Genomic DNA, 23,551 nt, shown 5'->3' with positions numbered 1-23,551 from the left:
AACAATTAGAAAGGGACATGATATACACTGTGCGAGTGTGTTATGCTAACCTCCCACTTTCCAGCTGGTGACAGATGTTAATGTAACCTCAAACAATATGCTGCTAATTTGAAACAGGAACTGAAACAGGATCTGAAGAGAAATAGTCAAACAAAAAAGAGTCCCATTCAATTACATCACATGAAAGCGGACAATTAAATATTGACAAATTGTGTAAGTAATTGTATACAAATGCAAGAAATCTAAATACTCAGATGGGTGAATTTGAGTGCCTGGTATTAAATGAGGATATTGATGTAACAGGCATCACAGAAACTTGGTGGAACGATGACAATCAATGGGACACATTAATACCAGGGTACAAATTATATAGGAATGGCAGAGTAGGTCACACTGGTCGGGAAGTGGCACTATACGTGAAAGAAAGCATAGAGTCATATATAGTAAAAATCTTAAATGAATCAAACAGTACCATAGAATCTCTAGGGATAGAAATTCCATGCTTGAATAATATGAGTATAGCTGCAGGAATATACTACCAACCTCCGACCAGAATGGTGATGGTGATTGTGAAATTCTCAGGGAGATTAGAGAGGCTATAAAAACTGAAAACCCAGTAATAATGGGGGATTTCAACTATCCTCATATTGATTGGGAACATATCATCTTAGGATGAGATGCAGCAATAAAATTTCTAGTGACCAATAATGACTGCTTCTTGGGGTAGCTTGTCCACAACCCACAAAGGGAGAGGCAGTTCTTGATTTAGTCCTAAGTGGTGCACAGGATCTGGTCCTAGAGGTGAATTTAGCTGAGCCACTCAGTACTAATGACCACAATGTAATTAAATTTAACATCCTTGTAAGGGGGGAAATATCAAAGAAACCGAACACAGCAGCATTTAAGTTCAGAAAGGGGAACTACAGCAAAAGGAGGAGGCTAGTCCAATGGAAATTAAAAAGAACAGTCACAAGAGTGAAATTCGTACAAGCTGCGTGCAAACTTTTTAAAACCATCATAATAGAGGCTCAAACTATATGTATATCCCAAATTAAACAACAAACAAACAGTAAGAGGACCAAAAAAACACCCCCATGGCTAAACAACAGAGTAAAAGATGTGGTTAGAGACAAAAACACATCTTTTAAAAATTGGAAGTCAAATCCTACTGAGAAAATAGAAAGGAACATAAACTCCGGCCAGTCAAGTGTAAAAGTATAATTAGGTAGGCAAAAAACAAAATGATTTTGAAGAGCAACTATCAAAAGACACAAAAACTAATAGCAATTTTTTAAAGTCTATTGGAAGCAGGAAGCTGGCCAAACATCAGTGGGGCCACTGGACAAAGTGGTAAAGGAACATCCAAAAGGATGCTAGGCACCTTACCGTAAAGATACCAAAGACAAGGTATCTGCCTCAAAGCACTTACGATCTAATTTCATCCCTGGATCAGATGGGTATAAAGCAGTAGGGAGAGGTGAGCAGAGGAGACAGACAGGAGTTATAGCAATTAGATTGTGGGATCTTTCAGCAAAGGAGAGTGCACAGCACGGTGGACCAGAAGTTTTTTTAATAGATAAATTATTGATTCATTTCTTGCAGGGGCATTGTCCGCTTGCTTACCAAGCTCTGGAGACCTCCTGCTTCTGTGGAGTAAGAGCTCCTGGAGTTACTGCTCCGTGTCTAAATGCTGATGTTGGGCCATAGTAAAAGCCTAATTCTGCAGGGTGCTAAGCAATCCCTGAGAGGCGTTGAGTGCCCTGAGCCCCCATTGGAGTCAATGTTGCTCAGATACCGTGGTGATGGGAGTCAATAGAAGAACCTGGATAGATAGATGCATAGACTGCCACAGTACTGTTTCTGAGGAAATGCATACAGCTGTGCCTTATGGACTATCTATGTTGTGTTAATCTGCCTTTGCAGATTCTGAATTGGAACCAACAACCTAAGATCAACTCAAGTGAGAGTACGTTCTTTACATAGGCTGAAATTGGTTAGGAGGCCACAGGACTCTTCTTTGTGGTCTCCTATGCCTTGAACTAACAGCGAGAACCAACAAATTGCCTTGGACTTTGGCTCTAAGAAATGGCATCTGAGAACGTTGTTTCATGCTCTGGAGTAAGGGGCCTGGTTCTCTAATCTTTACTTATGAGTAGTCTTTCTTCACATACATAGTCAATGGAACTACATGTGTAGGCCAGGACTTCCTGCACATGAAAAATGGAAGGGTCTTGGACCCAACCCTGAGATTTTGTGCCTGACACCCTTTGCGTCTCAATGTGCATCATTTATTTCTTGGTGTTGCCTCCATGCCCCCAGTGCATGTGGGCATTTCTTCCTTTCCATTGATTTTAAATCTCCAAATAAACATTTGTAGGGTCTCCAATGCACCCAACAATCTGACTTCTTGGGATCCTGAAATGGATGCAAACTGAAGTCTTGCTCCAGGGCCCTCTGAAGTCAATCAAAAGACTCTTGCTGACTTTAATATTCCCAGTATCCTCATTTGCATGGTTACGGCTTGAGTTTTGCTTCTCAATGGCATGTTTTCCAGACACGGCTTCACACCTCTGCCTGGGTGCACAGGTTTGATCTGAGCTGTGGCCAAGCATAATAAATGTTATGGTAACAGATGGGCAGGATTGCAGCCAGTCAAGAGAGCCCATTTAAGTGTGAGGGTTGAGAGTAGAACTCGCAGGTGGGAATGGCCAAATGTCTCTCTGTCCTGTGGTTAAGGGGACCTATCATTGCTAATTCTGCTGTGGGCTGCCTTAACTTAAAAAAGAAATACTTCCCTCACCACATAAGGAGAGGTTTTGGCCTGGTGGAACTGACTGGGTGGTGCAACAGGAGGGGGGGTAGAGAGAGACATTCTAATTAAGTCTCTATCCCCTTTTGTTTGTATCATTTTAGGAAGGCCCTATGGAATAGACCGAAATAAGTTTCTACCCCTAGCTGAATGGGTTGTCAGGGTGCAGAACTATATTCTGCAGACTTATGCATGTGTAAGGGGCGTGTAACATTTTTGTCTGAATGGAGCCCTATGTTCCCATAATTTATAGTAAGTAATCTTATTTGCAAAGCATGCCCTTACAGTTTTAAAAAACAAGTTAATTGACCTGCATAAAAATCAAACATGTCAAAGTTTTCCATCTCGACACAAACAGCACATTGAGCAGCACATTGCTACAATAGCTATGATGCAGTCTGGGTTACCTATTGAGATATTTCATAAACCAAAATGGAATCTTAAAAAGTTTGTCAGTTTCACATACCTTGGAGTTGCTGAATTTAGGCAGACTAATTATACAATGTTTTATTTTTTTCCCCTTGTGTAAATAAACAAACTTGTGTCTGAATTTTGGCAAGGGGCACTAGAAGCTAATTAGAAGCCATTCCCAATGTATTACAGTATTACACACAAGATGCCTTTTCTTAGAAAGGTGGACACACTGTGTTTCGTTTAATGAGTGTGAAAATATGAGTTTCTTAATCACTCGCAACTTATAGTTGTAAGCATACGTGAGCCCTTTCTCAGAAATGAAAAACATAGCATCGTTTTTTTACGAACCGATGACAGTTTTAAGTTAAAGTTCCCGTTTATGTCTGAAAGAGCTAGAAACGCCTGAATCATCTGAGTCAGAAATGTTGAGGGGGAACTTGGGGAGAGGGAATAATGTCCTATCTCACAAACTTGAGCAATTACTGAAGCCGACAAGCGTACGTCACTTGGGTTATGCTTGCAATGTGATCTAGCATGTTGCATCACTTCTGATATGTTTTATTCACACTGTTGCAACGCTTTGGCACATAATATAAAATGGACCCATAGCTACAAATACGGTGAGGTCATGGGGTCACATTTACTTTCTTAGGGCTAGACTGTGCTTTTTGTACGAGGAGGAGACTATGGGGTAGTCCACAAGTGCACCACTGCAGGGGTAGCCCCGGGGAGGCATTGCGACTCAGTTGCAATTATTCCCAGGGTCCCCTCTTGGCTGGAAAGTGGGGGCAGAGAATACAGTAACAATTTATCTTTGAAGTATGAAACTTACCTCTCCCCCTGCAGCCAGACAGCTCAGCTCTGCAGTTCAAGAATAATCTAGAAGCAGTAAAGAGAAAGAAGCAAATAAGACATGTGATGAAAATTGTGGACAAATAGCCTTCAGTGTATAACCTTTTTCTCTAGTCTGTCTAGGAACGTGGTGATTGGTTGATTTTTAACTTGATGAGACAGGCCCCAAATCAGGTGGCATAACATTACATGCAGTGGGTCCAATCCTCAGCTAATGTCAGTAGGTACAATTCCATCGCCTGTGGTGAAGCAATGCCAATTTACACTGACTGTGAGTCTGGTGCAGGGACTAATTCAGCTACTCCTACTCCCAGTCAATGGGGCTAATCCAGGCTTAAGGTACTTCTCAACAGCAGTAAAGGTGCAAGAATCTGGTCCATCATCATTTTTAGTCCTCATAAAAATACAAATGCTTGGAAGAAGCTCCATCATATTATTTAAGGGTAGCAAGAATAAGTGTTAGCCTCAGAGTAGAGGGACAGACTAGATGACCTCTTTAGGGGATGGATCACTGGATAATTGCCCTATTCTGTTCATTCCCTCTGAGGTATCTGGCACTGGCCACTGTCGGAAGACAGGATACTGGGCTAGATGGACCATTGGTCTGAGTCAGTATGGTCGTTCTTATGTTATGTTCTTACTAGGTCCCTTCCAGCCCTATTTTTCTATAATTCTCTGATTCTAAGCCCTCAGTTGCTGGCCAGCATTACTGAGTCAGCCCAGGGGAAGAAGTGATCTGCTGGTGCAGGCAAGCAACAAACCATCACTTCATCAGAGTAAGAAGGAAACTAATATACTCTGAAAGATAAAGCTGAGTAACAGCGCCTCCCCCAGGTATTCCTGGAATGGTGCAGCTGTGGCACAGCCCCTTGCTCAGGGCTGTGCCTGAGGTCACAATCTATCCTTCAGTAACATAAAAGAGCTTAATAGCAGAACTGGTTGGAAAATGGCTGCGTGGGGGTGGTGAAGATTTTAATGAAAAAAAATCACTTTTTCATTTTTCTCAAGATTTTTAAAGGAAAGCTTTGACTTTTCCTCAAAAGAAGTTGGCTTTTGTTTTCATCAAAAAAGGTTTTCAGCTAAAAGCTACTGAAAAACATTAGACAAATGAGGAAAATAATTTTGTGGGGACAAAAACATTTTTGTGGAAAAAATTCTCAGTTTTAAACCAAATATTTCCAATTTTTCATTGCCCAGCAATGAAACTTAATTTGTTTTGCTTTTTATTTCATTTTTGTCAAAAAAAGTCTTCGAATTTTTTCAGGTTTTTGTTGAAAAATCCCCAAAGCAAAAAGTGGTTGGTTTTCAGCATCCGAAAACTGAAAGGAAAAAAAAAAACAGTTTAAAATGCGGGGAAATAAGCTTTCAGCTGCTGAAAACAGAAAAGTTTTCACTGAATATTTTTTGGTGGAGAAAGCATAATCTCCCAGCTTGCTCTAGTCCTGAGAGCTTCTGGGAAACGTCCAAATGGAAGGAAGGATGGTTTTGTGGTCTATACTCTAGACTGGAATTGGCTTCAGTTCTTGGCTTTGTCACAGACCCCATGTGACAAGTCACTTACACTTTGTGCCTCAGTTCCCTATCTTCAAAATGGGCATAATACTTCCTTGTCTATTTAGATTTTAAGATCTTTGTGACAGTGACTCTCTTACTATATTTGTGCATGCTGCCTAATCAAATGGGGCCCCTATTTCAGCTGGGGAATTTCCCAGTGCTACTACTAATGAATGAATATAGGTATAACTAAATAGTCCTCTTGCTCTGAGTTTCACGGGGTTTGAGATCCTACAATTGAGCATTTTGATACACTAGGCCAACTCTTCAGCTGGTATAAATCGACATCAGTCCACTGAAGTCAATGTAGTTATGCTGATTTACGCTGGCTGAGACTCTTGGTCCAGCACTGTGTTTTTAAAAGCAAGCAAGGAAGGTTGGTTTAGGAACCCTTTTGTTAGTACAATTAGCATATTTCATATTTACAGCATTTTTTTAAAGTTCTGTTAAAAATAAATTCCTGGAGTCTTGGATAAATAAACAGTTGTACAGAAGAGTCCTCTGTAGCCACGAAGTTGCCAGAAATGATCAGTAATCCTCAGTCAGATGGAATGTACAGTTGGCAAGAGGATGGCAGGAAAGCATCCTAACCAGTTGTGCCTCATATTCCCATACAATGAAAGATGCCAAGATTTTCCATTAGCGTCTGTGATGCAGTTGACGATGGGAGTGTTTATTATTAAGAGGGCCTTGTTTTAGTTAAATAACCAGTTAAGGGCTCAGTTCAGTTGCATATTTTTCCATCACTAGCCATTGATTTTCATACAAGCTGTTTTATTTGCTTTTGAAAATTGACTCTCCTTTTCCCTGCTCCATTAAGCTCAATTTATGTCCAAATGCAGAGTATGTCATGTCCAGAGGTGATGAGGTTTCCAAGTTCTAAAGAGAAATACATTAAAATTACTTTAAAAGTCATCTGAGGCTTTATACAACTAGTCTGAGGCTATATATGACTTGAGAATTGATGTCCAGCATCCTGGCAATGAACAATGGTGTAATTCTATGATTTTTTAAAGTAACTACTGATTTGAGAGCCTCAATTTTTGAGTTCACAACATGGGACACATGACAGGGGCCCCATATTCAGAGGGTGTGTCCCCAGCAGTTTCTGAAAACTGTCCTCCTTAAGGTGTGTCAAATTGGGATCCCAAATACTGACAGAACCCAGTGCTGGTCAGTTTTGAAATCTTGCCCCCTCTTCATAATATATATATGCATAGACATAGGTACTGGGCCAAATGCTGTTTCACTTACAATGGTGCAATTCCCACCTGTTTCAGCCGTAGTTGCATCTGTTCAACTGAGAGCAAAATTGGCCCAGTGAATGTAACCTACCAGTGCACAAGACACCACAGTTTTTAAGTTACATACCCCATGAAGCGCATCAGAGCACTGTCACTGCTTGCATTAGTTATTTGCCCGGATCGGTAAGTTTCAACAGTGGCAGTGCAAGGCACAACATGAAGACAAAACAACAAAGCAGTGACAAAATGGGAATCTGCTCAATTCAAGGTTCTCAAGTCTGGCTGATTGGATCCAGCTCCTAATAAATATACCTGCTAAATATTCCACAGTGAGATTTATGTGATTTGTTTTAAGCCAACAGAATAGCTATAAAACACTATGCCACTTAGAAACAAGGTCTGCTGAAAAGTTTAGCTTAATTGTAAACTTTAAGCATGTCAGAATGTTTAGTGCAGTCAGAAGAACACAACTGTGGTTATATAAGGAGTGACTGTGTCTGCGTAACATTTACATCTTTTCAATTAGCCCTGAAGGCAAAAGTATAAAGACGGGAAAATTAAGAGAGACTGAAAAGAGCGCCCATCATTACCATGATTAAGCCCCATTCACATTCAATTTTTCAGTTTTCCCGCTCATCAGAACACAAAAATACAGACACTTAAATATTTAAGGAGTAGCACAACTCCAAATGAAATTAATATCTACATTAAAACAGCTATTTACTCTCTGTCCTGCCTGAGAGGGAAGGTAGAAAGAAAACAATAGAGGGTCTTCGATATGGAGCCCTGAAATCAGATACTAACAAAGTCATGCCGGACCACGGAGATGTAATACAATATCACCTTTTCATGTTTAGACTAAAGCGTTTTCATTTCACATTATACTTAACATAACAGTTTTAAACCAGCCACAAAGAAGTGACCTGGTAGGTATAATAAGCATTGATTCCATTCCCATACGTTTCATAGATGAATCCATTATACTAGTTCTTTATGGGATTAACTAAAATGTTCCATTTTGAATGGAAATGTGTTTTTTTTATTTTGCTTTTCATTTTCTTGACAAAAAGGAATAAAAGAAAAAAACAGGAAGAATGAGTGAGCAATGCTAAACTTATTAAGAAAATGCATAAAGTTTTTATTATAGAATAAAAGCTGGCTAGATTGAATATTGTACTCCAGTGTGTGGAAAGTTCCATGAGCACTGTGAAAAGATTTCCTATTTCCCGTGGACTGAGAGAAGGACCAGATGGTCTTTTTCACTGAAAATAACAGTTGGGTGATGAGAATCAGTCTCGCTACAGCTGGGTCTCTGCCCTCAGATGTGCTACTGTTTGGGAGGTCGGATGGTCTTGTGGTTAAGGCACTGCTTGGGGATCCAAGAGATATAAATTCAGTTCCTGACTCTGCTACAGACTTTCTGCATGAGTTTCGGTAAATCACTTTTGTCCAATCCTACCTTTTGTCTATTTAGATTATAAAATCTTCAGAGCAATATGAAATTTACTATGTAGGGCATCTAACATGATGGTGCCCCCTAATCTTCAGTGGGGCTTCCAAATGCTACTGGAATACAAATAAGAAAAAGTAACACTAGGCAAAATAATTATCAATGTGTGAGACACAGGGTTCCTTTTTTATTTTGTTGCAGAGATGTGAAAATGGGCTGTAGGGAGATCTTATGCACACAGTGAATTTGTTATTTTTGTTCTTCGACCACATCTGTCATGTGAGGATCTTCAAGTACTTTACAAATTAATTTTCCACGGTTCCATTGTCAAGTAGATAAGTATTTTTAGTCACATTTTACAGATAAATCAATGGAGGCATCAACAGATTGAATGACTTTCCCAAGGTCACACGGTTCATCAGTGGCTGAGCCAAGAATAGAATCCAGTCTCCTGCTCTTACCACTAGATCACACTCCTTCCGTGAGTCAAAATATATTGAACATGTTTAAATTCATTGCACTGAACTGAGATAACCTATCATTTGACAAATGCGAACAAACTCAGTGATCCTAGCCTGAATTCTTCACAAAACTTCTACACTTGATTGAACTTGAGGAATACAAGAATGGTCTTTATTTACAAGTGTTTTGATAGGGTATCAGTCTGCATATGTTTGAAACTACAGCACAAATAGGATGACTCCAAGTTGACTCACAAGCAACAGAGTAGAAACTCACCCCACCCCATAAATTATCATCCAAACCCCTGAGAGTTCATCCAAAGAGATGCTATGCATCCGATGAAGTGAGCTGTAGCTCACGAAAGCTCATGCTCAAATAAACTGGTTAGTCTCTAAGGTGCCACAAGTACTCCTTTTCTTTTTACGAATACAGACTAACACGGCTGTTACTCTGAAACCTGTCATCCAAAGAGACTATCTCAAAAATACAGAACAACAGCTGCTCCAATGCAATCTTTGAGTAAAGTAGACAGTTTCTGGAGGCCAAGAGCAACGATCATCTGGTGTAAACTTAGTTGGATGAGAAATTAAGAGGTGTATCTGATCAACTGGTTTATAGCAGCTGGCTTTACAGTGCTACGTTAATTAGAGGTTTTTCCAACTACGACAAGCAGCTGAGAAAACACTGCCCAAGCAAATTTCCATAAACTGAATATTTTGTAGGGGGACATCAACCTGGGGGTATATGTTAGAGGCCTCACATTGCCTATAGTGAAACATCTTGGAAGTTTTTACAAACTATAGATGATGACTTTCTAATCACTGCATTCCATTCTTTGGCATGTGTTATGCAGGGGGTCCAACTAGATTCTGATGATCATTTCTGGCCTTAACCTCTATGAAATCTTTGCTATCTATAAAAACTAAACATTAGCAGAACAAAGCCTGAAGGTATTTCCTCAGCAAAGCTCCCCCATATTTCAAGCATTAGCGCCATGATTATATAGTTTTATTGACAATTCAATTGCTTGTCAATTACAGTTGACTTCAATGGCAGTTTTTCTCAGTTAGGCGTCCCTGGCTCGCCCTGAGTCATTAAGGACATCCCCCAGACATAACGTACTTGTGTCTTCCATCTCAGTAAGGGCCTGATTCTGTTCTCATCAAAGTAACTGGCAGAGCTACTTTAATGGGAGAAGGAATCGTGGCACCTTATGCAAGCAACCCCATTGACTGAACCTATTGTCCAGGAAGCAATTTGTCAGTACTAGTGTACTGTGACACTTTTTGTATTTTTAGGTCTGATTTTGTAAGCAAGTAGTTTTTAAGTCAGGTGCAACTTGGGGTAGCAAGACAAATCAGACCCCTGAAAGGGATACGGTAGTCTGGAAAAGTTGAGAGCCACTGCTTTAGGATGAACAGTGCTCTAGAAAGAGAAGATATTAACTATCTCCAGCATAGAAAATATTTCCTGATTTTCAAGTAATGTTTTTATCAAAATGCTGTCTTTGATTACAGATGGTGACGTAAAATAATTAGGATCTCATTTTTATTTGCTGGCACACTGATTAACATTGATCGTGTTTTAACTGTGGTCAAAGTTGCATGTATTAGGAGATTTAGGAGATAAAAGATTTGCTGTGAACGCTGTATTTCTTTATAGATGTATGTCTCTCAGTGTATAAATTTGTGTGAGCAAATGGCTTGCTACAGGTCATCCCAGTTCAGGAGAGCACTCAAGCATGTGCTTCGGTTCCCAAGTCAATGAAACTTAAGCTTGTGCTTTACTCTAAGCGCCGGCTTAAACCATTGTCTTGAATAGTGATGTATTTAAATATGTGCTCAAGTGATTTCCTGAACAGGGGCCATAAACTGTAGTATTGTAATTCTGTCAAATGGTAGGTAGATTCCAGCTCACAGGGAGTTCAGGTTCACCTACTAACAGTATGCCCTAGTTTGCCATGAGTAGTAACCTCATATTTTCAGGGATAATGCAACATTTCCCTGTTCTGTTTTTTGTTTTTATTTTTGGAACAGAAGTGTTTACACAAGAGTCTTTGTGGAGATTTAGGGCACAGAAAATCCTAGTTGTGGCTCTGGCTATTAACCTCATGTGCCATTTTTATAAAAAGCCACTTTAATACACTGTTGCATAAAGTATATAAAAAAAGAAAAATCCATTACCCCCAAGAGGATTTGCAATAAGGTATTAGCCTGGTAAGAGGGTTAACAAGGTTATGCTTTCTTTTTTATAATAATAATCAAGGCACAACTTAGTACAAGCGGGTAATATGCAGTTTTGTTGCCACAGGTTGGGATTGAGCAGACAAAAAACACTGCAGGGTGTTGGTAGAGACATATATTCATTTCCCTGACACCAAGATTATACCCTTTTCCCTGCATTTGTATTAGCCCAGGAGTGTATTATACATCGTAACACAGAATGGCTATTCAGAGTTCACTGATCATTGCTTCCTATCTTTAAATGAGATTATAATATGGCTAGCTCGGAATCCTGGTACAGCCTGACTGAGTTATGCCGGGACACTTAGTGGCAGCAGAAAAATACAAGTCCATAAAAGATCCCCTTGTAAAGCTGGAGGTGGCGGAGAGGGAGAAATGCCTGCTAACCTTCTGCTTGTCAGTGGTTGCCACTAGAGCTGGGGTGCCTGGCTCCCTCCAGTAACTAGAAGAACGTATCAGACCAGTATTTAGCCTCCCCAAACTCTGACTGGATTTTACCCTCTTGTGGATGGAGAACTGGGGAGAATCCCCTCACATAGTGTCCCTCTGTAGGGTACCATGTGGGGGGTTACCCGCACAGGAATGGCCACGAAGTCTACCCCAAACTTCACAGATTCAGGCCCTCCACTTCCCCAGCAGCTGTGCGGGGGGACCATCAGCAGACCAGCCCCAGCTCTCTGTCAGGGCCTCCCTCTGACCAGGGCTGTCCCTGGTAGGGAAAGACTCCACTGGAAAGAGAGTGGAGCCTGGGGCTGCCTTGTTCTTTCTGTCTAATTTCTATGGGGGCAGAAGGGGATGATGTGCATCCACCTCCAATCCGCCCAATAGCCTGTCTAGTCTCCACACCTTCCGCAGTACAGAACCTCTTGGAGAGGCCTGCATGTGATCTGGGAGGTTGGGGCAGGGTAGTGCTATTGAGACAGCTCTGTCCACCTGCTATTTGTTGATGAGCTGGAGCCTAGGTTAATTACATTCTGCCTGCCTAAATTTGCCCTGCAGTTTCAATTGGATAGGAGGGGTCTAGTTTTTCTTTCACTTAAACCAGTGTAAATCTGGAATAACTCCACTGAAGTCAGTGGAATTACACTAGGGAAAGGGAGAGGAGAATCAGGCTGATATTCTGCACTTTCTGCCTATGCTGTTGTACAGCATTGTTATCGCTGTTAAACGCTGACCACCCCAGAGCTGGTTGCATTTCTGTGATGAATGACCCCTCTGTCCAGCTTGTCTCTTTTTGTTTTAATTCTGCAAAGCACTTTGGAATCCTCCAGGATGAAAGGCGCTATATAAAGGCGAGATTGTTGTTATTCGGATTTGGAAATAGCCTTTCTGAAAATAGTAACTAGTAGATTAAATGCCAGACCAGGGTGAGGCAATACCGCTTTGTACACAGAGAGGATTATTAGAAATATTTCTTTAGAATGATACCCAGAATGTGAATTACTCGACTTGCCAGGTTACTTATGAAACAGAAAAAGTTACAGAAGCACTTATGTAACATTGTTTTTCAGGGAAAACTAGGTGGTGGTTTTTCTCAATGGCTCCAACAGCTAAGTGGCCTAACATCTTGCAAAACCCCCTCATTGCCATTTCCCTCAGATTTCTTTCTAAATGCAGGAGCGAACACATCAAAGCATATTCCTGAATAACAAAGAGCAACCTCAGAACACAGAAGTGGGCAATCTGGGAGACAAGCACAAGCTTGGATTATTTGATGGGTGAGAAAGGTCCGTTTGTTTTTAACTGCCCTACATATAAATCATCTATGAAAAAGTTTATTTTGCACATGTCTGGAGCAGTGCAAACAAGCAATACAAAGTTGAATTTTTTTTTCTTTTAGGGGGAAGGCAAGTGAGCCAAAATGTTAAGAACCCCTCCTACCTTTAGAGCCTGACTCTCATTTACATCAAGGGCCCTTTACCCTGCTCTGGCAGCAGGTGGAAATAAGGCCCTTTACCCCATCGGAGCTGTGTAAAGAGGCCTCAGTGTAAAATTTGAATAAGTCCCTGGCATGTTCTCATTTTCCCAGTGCAGTGATATTTATAAACTGCTACTCTAGGCGTTGGAAAGGGTGAAGGGGACATTTTAATATCTGGGGCTGAGTTCTTCTTAAGAATGCCATGATTATTATTATTATTATTATTATTTATTATTTAACACGCAGAAGGGAAAAGGCTTCATTATTCACCTCAGAATGTTAGGCCAGAGGCAAATATATGGGAGGTCTCTGGTGACACAAAGTTATGTTGTGCCTAGTATTTAGTCTGTCTCATAGAACATGCAGTTTCACAAACTGAGACGGCTGACAGCGAGCTCTTTCAGAGGGTGTGTAATTCAAACAATACTACTGGGTGCTTATTTTTTTCATGATATTTTTAAGCTTGATATAGAACAACAACAAGAAAACCTCCTCTCCTGCCCAGTAAAGCTCTGACTGGGTGTTTATGTCACTCCTTTAATGGGCACTCATATTTTAATGCTGTATTTTAAAAAAGCATTTACAGAATTTTTTTAATTAAATTTTATGAGTGAATTTACTGCTCATGAAAGTGAGTGATTAATAACTCTGGCTAGAGTCAGATGCAGTGTGGCTAAGTCTTATGCAAACTTCCTGGCCTGGCTCAGCCAGTACATCTCAGCCTTGACCTCTTTTACCCCAGCTCCTTGAAACACAGACTGGCAGTCGTGTGAAAAACTGTGGCACATTGTGTGGCGGGTTTTTTGGTCACATGCCACCAAGCAAGCCATGAAGAATTTTCCCTTGGAATCTCAATGGGATTTTCTTAGTATTATTTATGGGGCATTGTTGGCATGCATGGTGCTATGCAGATGAGTAAGAACACGATCCCAAAGAGTTCTAAAAGGTGAAGGCCCGATTCCATTCCCTGAGAAGCCAGTGGGAGGTTTTTAGCTGGCCTCAGTGCGAGCAAGGATCATGCCTCCCTGTTAGGCCCTGCTCCAGCAAAGCACTTAATCACATTTGTAACTTTAAACATGTGAATAATCCCATTGACTTTAATGGGATACTCCCATGCAAAAAAGTCACACACCTGCTTTGGGGACTATTAAAGTCAAGAGGTAGTGGAAGCACCGGGTATAGAGACACCAGAGCAGGACAATGATTTGGACTTGGATCACCAGAGGTTAAAACCCCATGCCCACTAATGCACCAGAATCCACATTAGAAATGGCATTAATAAATCCGACTTCCCTGTTGGTCCTGACCTTGTTTTCCTTGTGCAGCCAAAACTTCCCTTATCTCCGGGCACAGTTTTGGATTCCCAAGGAATCTAGGACCAGGCTGTCTACAGGAAAGTAAGTCTTTGTAATTTTTCGGGGGCTGTTGCTGCTTTCCACTTGCACACCTCTGTAGCTTCCCTTCCCATGTAAGTGCCTATGCTGCTTCCTTCCAAGTCCCCACGATCCCACTCCCATGTGACACTCCTCCAGTTTCCAGACAACATTACCCTTTCTGGCCCTTCCCATACCAGCTCCTGGAAACACTGCATACATACCAGAAGGCTCCTCTTTTCTCTGCTGCAGGATCTGGTCTTACTTTCCAAAAATGCTTCTTAGTATGACAGTCATTGGTATATACATATGCATTTTCATCCCCTCCTTTTTTCCATTTGCAGTGTTGCCAATTCTCACAAGACTTGGTGTTTATTTTTAAAGACCCAGCTCCTGGAGTCCTATGAATAAATCAGTATCACAGCTTTCATTTAAAAAAAGTTTCTTTCCTTCATGGCTGTGGAGAAAAGCTTGAAAATAGGAACCCTAAAGGCTCAAAATATAGAAGTCATAAGAAAACCTCAAGCTTTTTATTGTTTGGTTGGTCAGTTTGGTTTTTTAAATCTCATTATTTTTGAGGCCTGATTCATTATTTTTGAACATTTGGTATTGGCAATGTTACATTAAACACATCCTGGTTTATGTGGGAGAGGGAAAGAGATTTCATAAAGCTCCTTGTTCAAAATAAAAGGTACCACCTATTTATAAATGGTATCATTTAAAGTTGAAGAACAACTGAATTGTTTTAGCAGAACTGGACAAGCCTGGAACAACCAGTCTAATTACACTTGTTTAGTTTTTTCCCCCACAAAGAGCAGTTCTACTTATTGTCTAGAACGGAAAGTCTAATGAATGTCAGTGGAGATAAAACGCATTTTCTTGTGAAATTTACGTCTTATAAAGTCTTGTAGGATATGGTTATCAGAGCAATTTTTGGAGAACAACCATATCTTTAAAGATCAACATAAAATCAATCTCAGAACATCTCAGATATAACCTATGGGTGTCCTATGAGTGTCAATGCTGATGCAGCAATAGGGTATACATGCAGTATAGTTCAGCAGTGCTTTATGCATGCATAACCTATTCTTGAAACCTATGCATGTGGTATGGGTTAGCTGTATGGAATACAGCTGAAGTCTTAAATCTGAATCAGAGACCCCAAATGCAGCATCTTGACTGTAAAGACACAACAGGTATGTCCACACTACAATAAAACACCTGAGTCTGACCCATGTCAGCTGACTCAGGCTTGGGCTGTGGGACAATGTAGACATTTGAGTTCAGGCTGGTGCCTGGGCTCCAATATCTACACTACAATTGTATAGCCCTGCAGCCTGAGCCTGCATCAGCTGACACAAGCCAGCCGTGGGTGTGTTGTTGCAGTGTAGATATACCCCCAAGTGAACCTGTTAAACTGGCTAGAGAATACTCACAGATTACGCTTCTTCATGACATGGCCCGAGAGGTGTATGAAACTGTATGCATAATGTGCATCCATATTATCACATGTAAATTTGACTTTGCATATGAGTATACCCAGATAGGTATCTACTGTAAATGGCACATCCGTGGTACATCCATGCATACACCATTGTGGTAGCTGGGCGTATACATTTGGTGCACAATTACACATTTTCTTCCCCTTTTGAAAATCTGGCCCTTAATGTCTAGGAGTAGACAGGATCTCTATTTTCTAGGGTTCCATAAAATTGTATGAAGCCCATATAATAAGCTGCTTGGAATTCAGTGAAGCTACCTCAGAATGATTAAGATAGAACCTATTCTATTCTTCGTTATCTTTAATGTGTTCAGAACACGATCTGCAAGAGAGTCATTATGGAAATTGCTAATACAGAATGTAGCACTAAGTAAATGTAATGCAGATTAAATAGCTTGGTTATGTTCACTTGAAGCTACAGTCAAACTGTTATATAAAAAACTGCACTGATCATGTCAGATATTTTGTTTCCTGCTGAGTTTTGTGTTGTCGATAGAGAATTATATGGGGAAACTGGGATAATTCTGCCTAGAACTCCATCATTAAAGTGCCCCTTGTTCCTCTCACACTGATGTAAGCTAGTCTTTAAGTCCCAGTAAGTGAGAGGAGAATCTAGCCCAAAGCTTTTAACATGTCTCTCCTTAGGGAAATGTATAGAGTGACCATCACATAGGACTTGGCAGAACAAATATTTACCTGTACAGGCACTGAACTTCTTATTAACTGTGTATAGCATTTTCCAATGAATAGTCAATGTTTGGCTGAAACTCAAGTGGCCTAACAGCTAATCTTGTTGGCAGTTTTTGTGGACTGCAGACTTAATTATCTCCACTCTCCAGGTATTCTTTTTAGAGATACAGCCAAGCATCCCCGCATTTTAGTGAAGATCACATCTAAATGAAAATTTTAAGTGCCAGATCCTCAGACTGAAGGCAAGGGAGCTGTGCTCATCTACACCAGCTGAGGCTCTGGCCTTAAACTTAACCCCTGGATTCAGAATAACCTGAATATCTCACAGCCCAAGTGGCAAGCACTCCAGGACACTGAGCGAGTTTGGATGTGGATCCAAACTCAAACTTCCCAGCTCGGGTCCCTGTTGTCTTTTATGATTGATTTATTTTATTACTTGAGGGTCAGACATCACCCTCAAGAGAAATGGTTTGTGCCATCAAAGTAACAATGCTGTCACAATTTAGCTATTTCCGTCTTATGAAAGAAATTATTCACAGGCTGTGTCTACACTGCACATTAAGGCAAAGCTCTGACTCAGGTTGGAGCCCAAGCCCATTTTCCATCCACACACAAATCAGTCTGATGGTCAGCAAGCACTCAGGACCCTGCTGGGGATGGGGGGGTCAGAGCCCAATTCCTGCTGTTGGTTCATGTCCAAGCCCTGTCATTTTGCAGTTGGACACAAGTCAAGCCACAGACCCGAGTGAGACGGTCTGCATAGTACAGTATGGATGCACTAGTATGGCTGAGAGACCCGGGTCCAGCAATTTTAAGCCCAGCTTTACAATGCAGTGTGGATGCTCAAGCATGGGCTTGGAAATCTCAAGTCCACAAGCCCAGGTTCCCAATTCAGTGGAGACATACCCAGAGAGGCCTGATTCTCCACTCACTGACGCTCCACTGAAGTCGTGGAGTTACACTGAGTAGTAGCTATAGTATTACTTTAGTATCTAAGGTCCCAACTGAGATCAGGGCCTCATTGTGCAAGGCAATGTGCAAACGCACAGTAAGAGAGAGCACCGGTCTTAAATTACAATTTAAATAGACAAGGTTGAGAAAGGAGGGGAAGTGAAACAGAAGGGACCAAGAGCTTGTCTACATGGGAAGTTAGTGCAGAATAAGCTAGGGCTATGACACACTAATTCCTCATATGGACAGTTTTATTCCGCACTAAAAGTGCCTTTGTGCAGTTTAGCTTAGTTCACGTTAGTCTATACTTTCTATGTAGGTAGACAAGCCCTTTCTCAAGGCCATACAGTGGCAGAGCTAGGATTAGAACTCAGGTCTGCTGCTTCCCACTCCACATCCCTGTCTACTGCATCACACAGTTGTAAATTCTCTCTGTCTCTCTCCCTTCCCCCCCCCCCACCAAAAAAAGGTCTTGTTTCCTTCTGCATCAGAACAGAAACAAAAAATCCACATTTCTTGAAAAACAGAATCCTTCTTTTCCAGCCAACCCTAGGTATGACTAGTAGCCATTCCTCTCTCCACTTAAAGCCCCTGCATAACTCTCAAATAGTTTCTGCATTCTTCTGTTCTGCTTTCCTCTCTGAGCATATGTGAGTCCATGGAGCCCAAAGCTGTTAGACTGAAATATTCCTCAAGAAAAAAAACAACCCTATGTAGGTAGAGTCATTTTGTTAAGAAAATATTTAAAAGTCCTATTGAGGACATACTCTTATCTGTTGGCTTTAAACGTGCAGCCATGGGCATGAGGAATTAGGTGTGCCAATCCCATTAACAGTAATGGGAGCTGCGGGCTTAATTCTCTGCATGCTATGCTGAAAATGGACCCCCTTAAGAATACCGTCTGTATAATTGATTTGTGGCTATTTGTTTGAACTTGCCAAATGGATTTCTGAAATGTTTGTAGCTAGTTTTTGAAGCGCTCCCATGCTCAGCCAGACACACACGTTATTAAGGGATTTTATTTGACATTTAACAATTTTGTATATTAATATTCCCCTCTTTTTCCTAAATCGACATAATCCTGCTAAATCCTAGCATCAACAGTCATTACACCGAAAGAACAAGAGTTGCTGGTGCCACTGTGTTCCAACATTGAATTTTGTGTGAGCTTGGCTGATTCGGACAGATTTATGTTCTGCTATTTCCTGATCTGCGAGCAGAACCTTGCAGGTTGAGCTCTTTGAAAACATTCACGTAAACAATCTCACTTCATTACTTTGAAAGAAGTGGAGTCTGTGCCATCTGCTCGTGTCGTGACACCTTAGTGACACAGAAAGATAGCTTTTCCTTCTCAGCCCCAGATAAATAAGCCTTGAACTGAGTCCCAAGGCACTTGTAGGCAGTGGAGACGAAGAGGCCACATTCTGATCTTAGTCCCATTGAAGCTGTCCGCTTTATTTTTCATTGAGCGACTCTGGATTTTAACTAGTAAGCAAGAACTTTCGTTTCTCCAAGACCTGGTTGATTTCATGGCTCCTGTTTTGACTGGGAAAGTCTTGTGATGTCCAGTGGCAGTTTAGAGCGCCTTTGCATAGAATCCAGAGAGATTTAATGTTATTATGCTAGTTATTTAAGACTGGTTACTCCCTCTTTAATTCCTCCACAGAGTAGGTGGGTGGGTAGGGTAAAGAATGGGTGTCACGCTGTCTGCAATCCCGGTCACTAGTCAGCATAGGGAGGGGATGTTGTCATTCGCGGTTGGGTACAGCCCAGCAATCAGTTTCTACCCCACAGGAGCAAGGAGGAATCACTGGAAGAACTATGACTCAGAGGTGTGGGTGTGTTGCACAATGCTTTGAGAGGTACTCTTGCGGCAATGCAGTTTACACACTATCCTTTGCTCCAGGCTGTGCCTAAATTCACAAGCTAGCCCTATGTGACTGAGAGAGATCTATGCATCGTGAGTTATCTTATCCAGAACTGGTGCTGTATTAGGAAAGGTAAACACTAATCCCAAGGTGGGTTGGGGTGCAGAAAGTGGACAACACACTGAGCTCCTAGTAAAGAACCTTCCTGATAAACAGAAGTACCAAAACGTCTTGGTGGAAGATGTTTGACTTTCTTTTTCATCCCTCCCAGTCTGCATTTTAGACTAGTGAGGAGGTTTCAGCACCTAACTGGGAAGTCTCAAGAAGATAGAATCTATGTGCCTTTTTTTTTTTTTAAGCAGAATTCCCCATTGAAGTCACTCTGGAGCTCTGCTTCATGGCCAGTGGCGTGGTAGCTGGAACATGGCTGCCACCTCCAGTCGCCCCGTCATGGCCTGGGGAGGCCATGAAGTCACCCTGCCATCAGTTCTGTCTGGGTATTCTGCAATAATTGACTCCCAGACCTAAGCACTGAGAACAAGCTCCCTCTTTTACAGAGTACTCAACACGGATTTAGCCCTGCAAGTCCAGGTCTTCTCCTTCTGGGCTCAGGAGTCCCAGAGCCCTCCTTGTTGGGGCCTTGCTGAGTCAGGCCAGCAGTATCTTTACTGCAGCTTCTCCTAGCTGGCCCCTCTTTTCTTAGTCCTTTTTCTCCCTGGATGAGGAGAGGGCAGAAGGCAGCTGTCCTTCTTCTGAATGTGTCTCTCTTGTTATGAAAGAGAAGGCAGCATATGCTGCCCTCCTTCCCAGGGCTCATCCCAGTTGGCTGGGAGGAGAGGAGCCTTGCCTCATCCTGTACCACAAAGGTCCTGGTCCTTGGCCCTTAAACGGTAGCCTGATTCTTCCCCAAGCATTAACTATTCCTTCAGAACCATCATCCTCTCTCCTAACACCTGTCTCTGCCCTTCCATAGGCCTGGGTCCATTCAGAAAGTCCTAGGAAACTTAGAGGGTTGCACCATGGATCAGGGGTTGACTGACCCTTGATCCCTACCATCCTTGAAAGGGACGGTCACCCTATTACAGTATCCATCACTATCAAATCAATGTTTCTAAAAGGTCTAACGCTGTGGTATCTGGCCCAATGGTAGCAGTGCAGGATTTGCCGCAATGAATCAAACTTTGGCCTATCAAGTCCAATATCCTGTCTCTAGCATAGGACAATATCAGAAGCATCAGAAGAAAGCATGTCTCCCCATCCCGTCCCTGATAATGATGCACCTAGCCAAATGTGCAGCGTTACATGGGTAGGGGGAATCCTTTCTTGACCCGTTTTACTGCAAAACATGAACTTAGACTCAAGAATTATAATATGTCCTTTTAAAACCTTCTTATCATAAAAAAACCAACATACACTTGTTCACTAATTACCAAAGTATTCTGTTTGGTTTTAGTTAATCTACCCAACCACGTGTCACATTTCAATGGTAACTCATGGAAAGATCTTGGGTGTGTGATTCAGACACTTTAAAAATCGCCAGCACTTGTGAGCTTTATTTCTTAAAGGATATGACACAGATTTGTGGTCTTGGTTATATTTTGCAGTTTCCTCCTATTAGAATCTCTTTAGAGAAGTTGTGGTTGATGCCATATGAAATAAATGAACTCTCATGGATAAGATGAATGAGGTTTTCATTTAGTTAAGGTACTAATGTAGATAATTTACCAGCTGTAGCAAGATAGTAGAGGGGTGGCTTAGTGACACTTCGGGTTTTGCCCAGGCAAGTCTACTTGGAAAGACATGTTCAGATCTCAGCATTATCACCTTGGTCTTTCCAAGGTAGATGACACAAGTATGATGGAGTTTTCTGGAGGAGTGGCTGTGACCTTAAAAATCAATGTCTTGTCTAAATAGAACACTTTGTACTTTTAGTAAGTATAGAGGGGTTTCCTGGGCCAAACTGTCTAGTCCCAGCTAATAATACTGGAAAAATCAAGAGTCTGGTCTATGCCTAAGAGAAAACCATGTATTAGTCATGCTATAAAACTTAAATTCCATTCTCCAGGAGTGAACCTAATTTGAATTCTATGTGTTGCTTATTTAGATTCCCATCTGTAAGTATCTCCTCATAGCATGTAGAAGAAGGATACAAAATAGCTTCTGTCAACAGATCTTTTGGGTGTTACCGTGATATAAATATTTAACAGTAATAGTAAATTTTTAGAGGTAACACTCTCAAGTTCCTTTTATCGTATTCTTTCACACCCTCTACTGGTTGTGCAGCAGTACTGCAGCTTTGGAGGAAAGCCACTTTCATGCGAAGTATGTTTGACTCACGCAGAGATGGAATTATACAGTGAAATGGGTAACTCACAATGAAGGGGATGGTGAAAAAACCCTACTTTCTCAACCTGATCAGAGATGGCCAGTCTTTGTTGTCAGCACAGTAAGGAAAGGATTGCATTGTATAGGGTGGCCACGGGTCACGTCCAATGTGTCAAAGGGGTGGCAATGAAAAGAATAGCTGCAGACTTGTATGCATTTTTGATCAGTAACATAGTGTTGAGTTATTTTAAGATTCCTTGTCCCCTTGAAAGGGTGCACAGCCATTTATTATATAAATCCGTCTGAGGCTGAGTTGTCTTCACTCTGCATTCTGGGCAGGCTCCGTGTATTGAATCACATAACGTATGATGGGAGGGGAGGGGAGGGTTGATTTATGCTTATTTATTCTGTGCAACTACAAACATCTGCGTAGAAATTAAATATGGACATTTAGGAGAGACCTGCCCCACCCCCTCTTTTTTTAGCCCTACAAAGGCAGCCATGTGGTCAGCATCTGGAATATATGTGGGAATTATTCAAATGAGCTCTAGTAGTAACAGCTCTAGCCTAGGCCCTGAGAGCAGCAAGAAGAGAGTGACTGAGTCAGCCGCGCTTGTGCACATGGCACATTTCTATATACCACAGCCACATTCCCGTTGGTCTTGTGGGGGTGTTGCCACTAGTGTCTTATTGTCCTATCCAAACGATTCTCCATTTGCATATCAGTTATTAATACTATTTTGCCCATTTATAGCAATTTCTAGCCACAGATCTCAAAGCATTTTCCAAATACTAATCGAGCAGCGTCGCATCCCTGGCAGGTAGGAGAATATTATCATCACTGTTTTCAGATTGGGAAACTGAGGAAGGAAGACCTTTGAGTGGCCTGCCACACATCGCGCCAGTGGGAGAGCAGGGAATCGAATTCCCATTGTGGGCTTTAGCTGGTGGGCTACGCCTCCTCGTTCTCCTCCAAAAAGAAGGCATAAAATATGCGTTAAAGGTCAAGGAATATTCCACCCCAGAGTCCCCCATTATGTCTGCCACAAGGATCCAACTTCTAGAGCAGATTCACCCCTTACTGGATCCCTTTCTCTGGTGCTGGACTCATTAGACCAAATCAATGTCTACCGCAGCTGTGTTGTCTTCAGTGCAGCTCCACCAGGGATGTATCTGGCCCATTGTGAGCCTACACAATACATTCCTGCAGCTTATGCCTGAACTGCTCAGTAAGTCAAGGATCTGGTCAGTAAGCAAGGCAAGCCAGAGGCACCCATGCTCGGTTTGCCATAGCTAAAAATTCCTCTGCCGGCTACACATACCCCCTGCAGCACATCTTCCCTATTACCTTTTGGTGGCATGCCAAAGGTCACCCAGGGACTCCGCAGCAGAGCGAAACAGGGAACCTAGATCTCCAGTCCAGTGTCTCAACTGCACGATCATCCTTACACTCCCCATTTCCCTCTTGCTTGTAGAGAGATTTCTTGCTCATCTGGAGCCAATCTCAGCTGGCCCACAGGCAGCAGCAGGGACTTTGTTTTTCCTCATTTCCTAACAGGTGCTTCTGTCTTGCTCCCAGAAAAGCATTAAAAATAGAAGATGCTCTTTCCTGTGTGAGAGAGAGAGATTGGGGCTGGAAGGAACCAAATGCTAATTTTTTCCAGCTGGCTGTAACTAAAATGCAGCCACGGTCACTGCAAAGCCAAGTGAAAATGGCTAATGCTGACCCTTCTGATCACGTGGCCTAGATCATTCAGCCAATCAGAGGCAACAGTAAAATACCATGTGACTCATTTTATGACCTATCCCAAAACTGAATCAGGGTCATACCTGAACTACACTAGGAACAGCAGCTAGATAAAATTTGTTGATACTCAGATGGAGCAAAAAACATCTC

The sequence above is a fragment of the Chelonia mydas genome, chromosome 14 (genome assembly GCF_015237465.2).
Source record: "Chelonia mydas isolate rCheMyd1 chromosome 14, rCheMyd1.pri.v2, whole genome shotgun sequence".
In the NCBI taxonomy this organism is placed as follows: Eukaryota; Metazoa; Chordata; order Testudines; family Cheloniidae; genus Chelonia; species Chelonia mydas.
The sequence above is the reverse complement of the archived record's forward strand: the minus strand, read 5'-3'. Positions refer to the sequence as shown.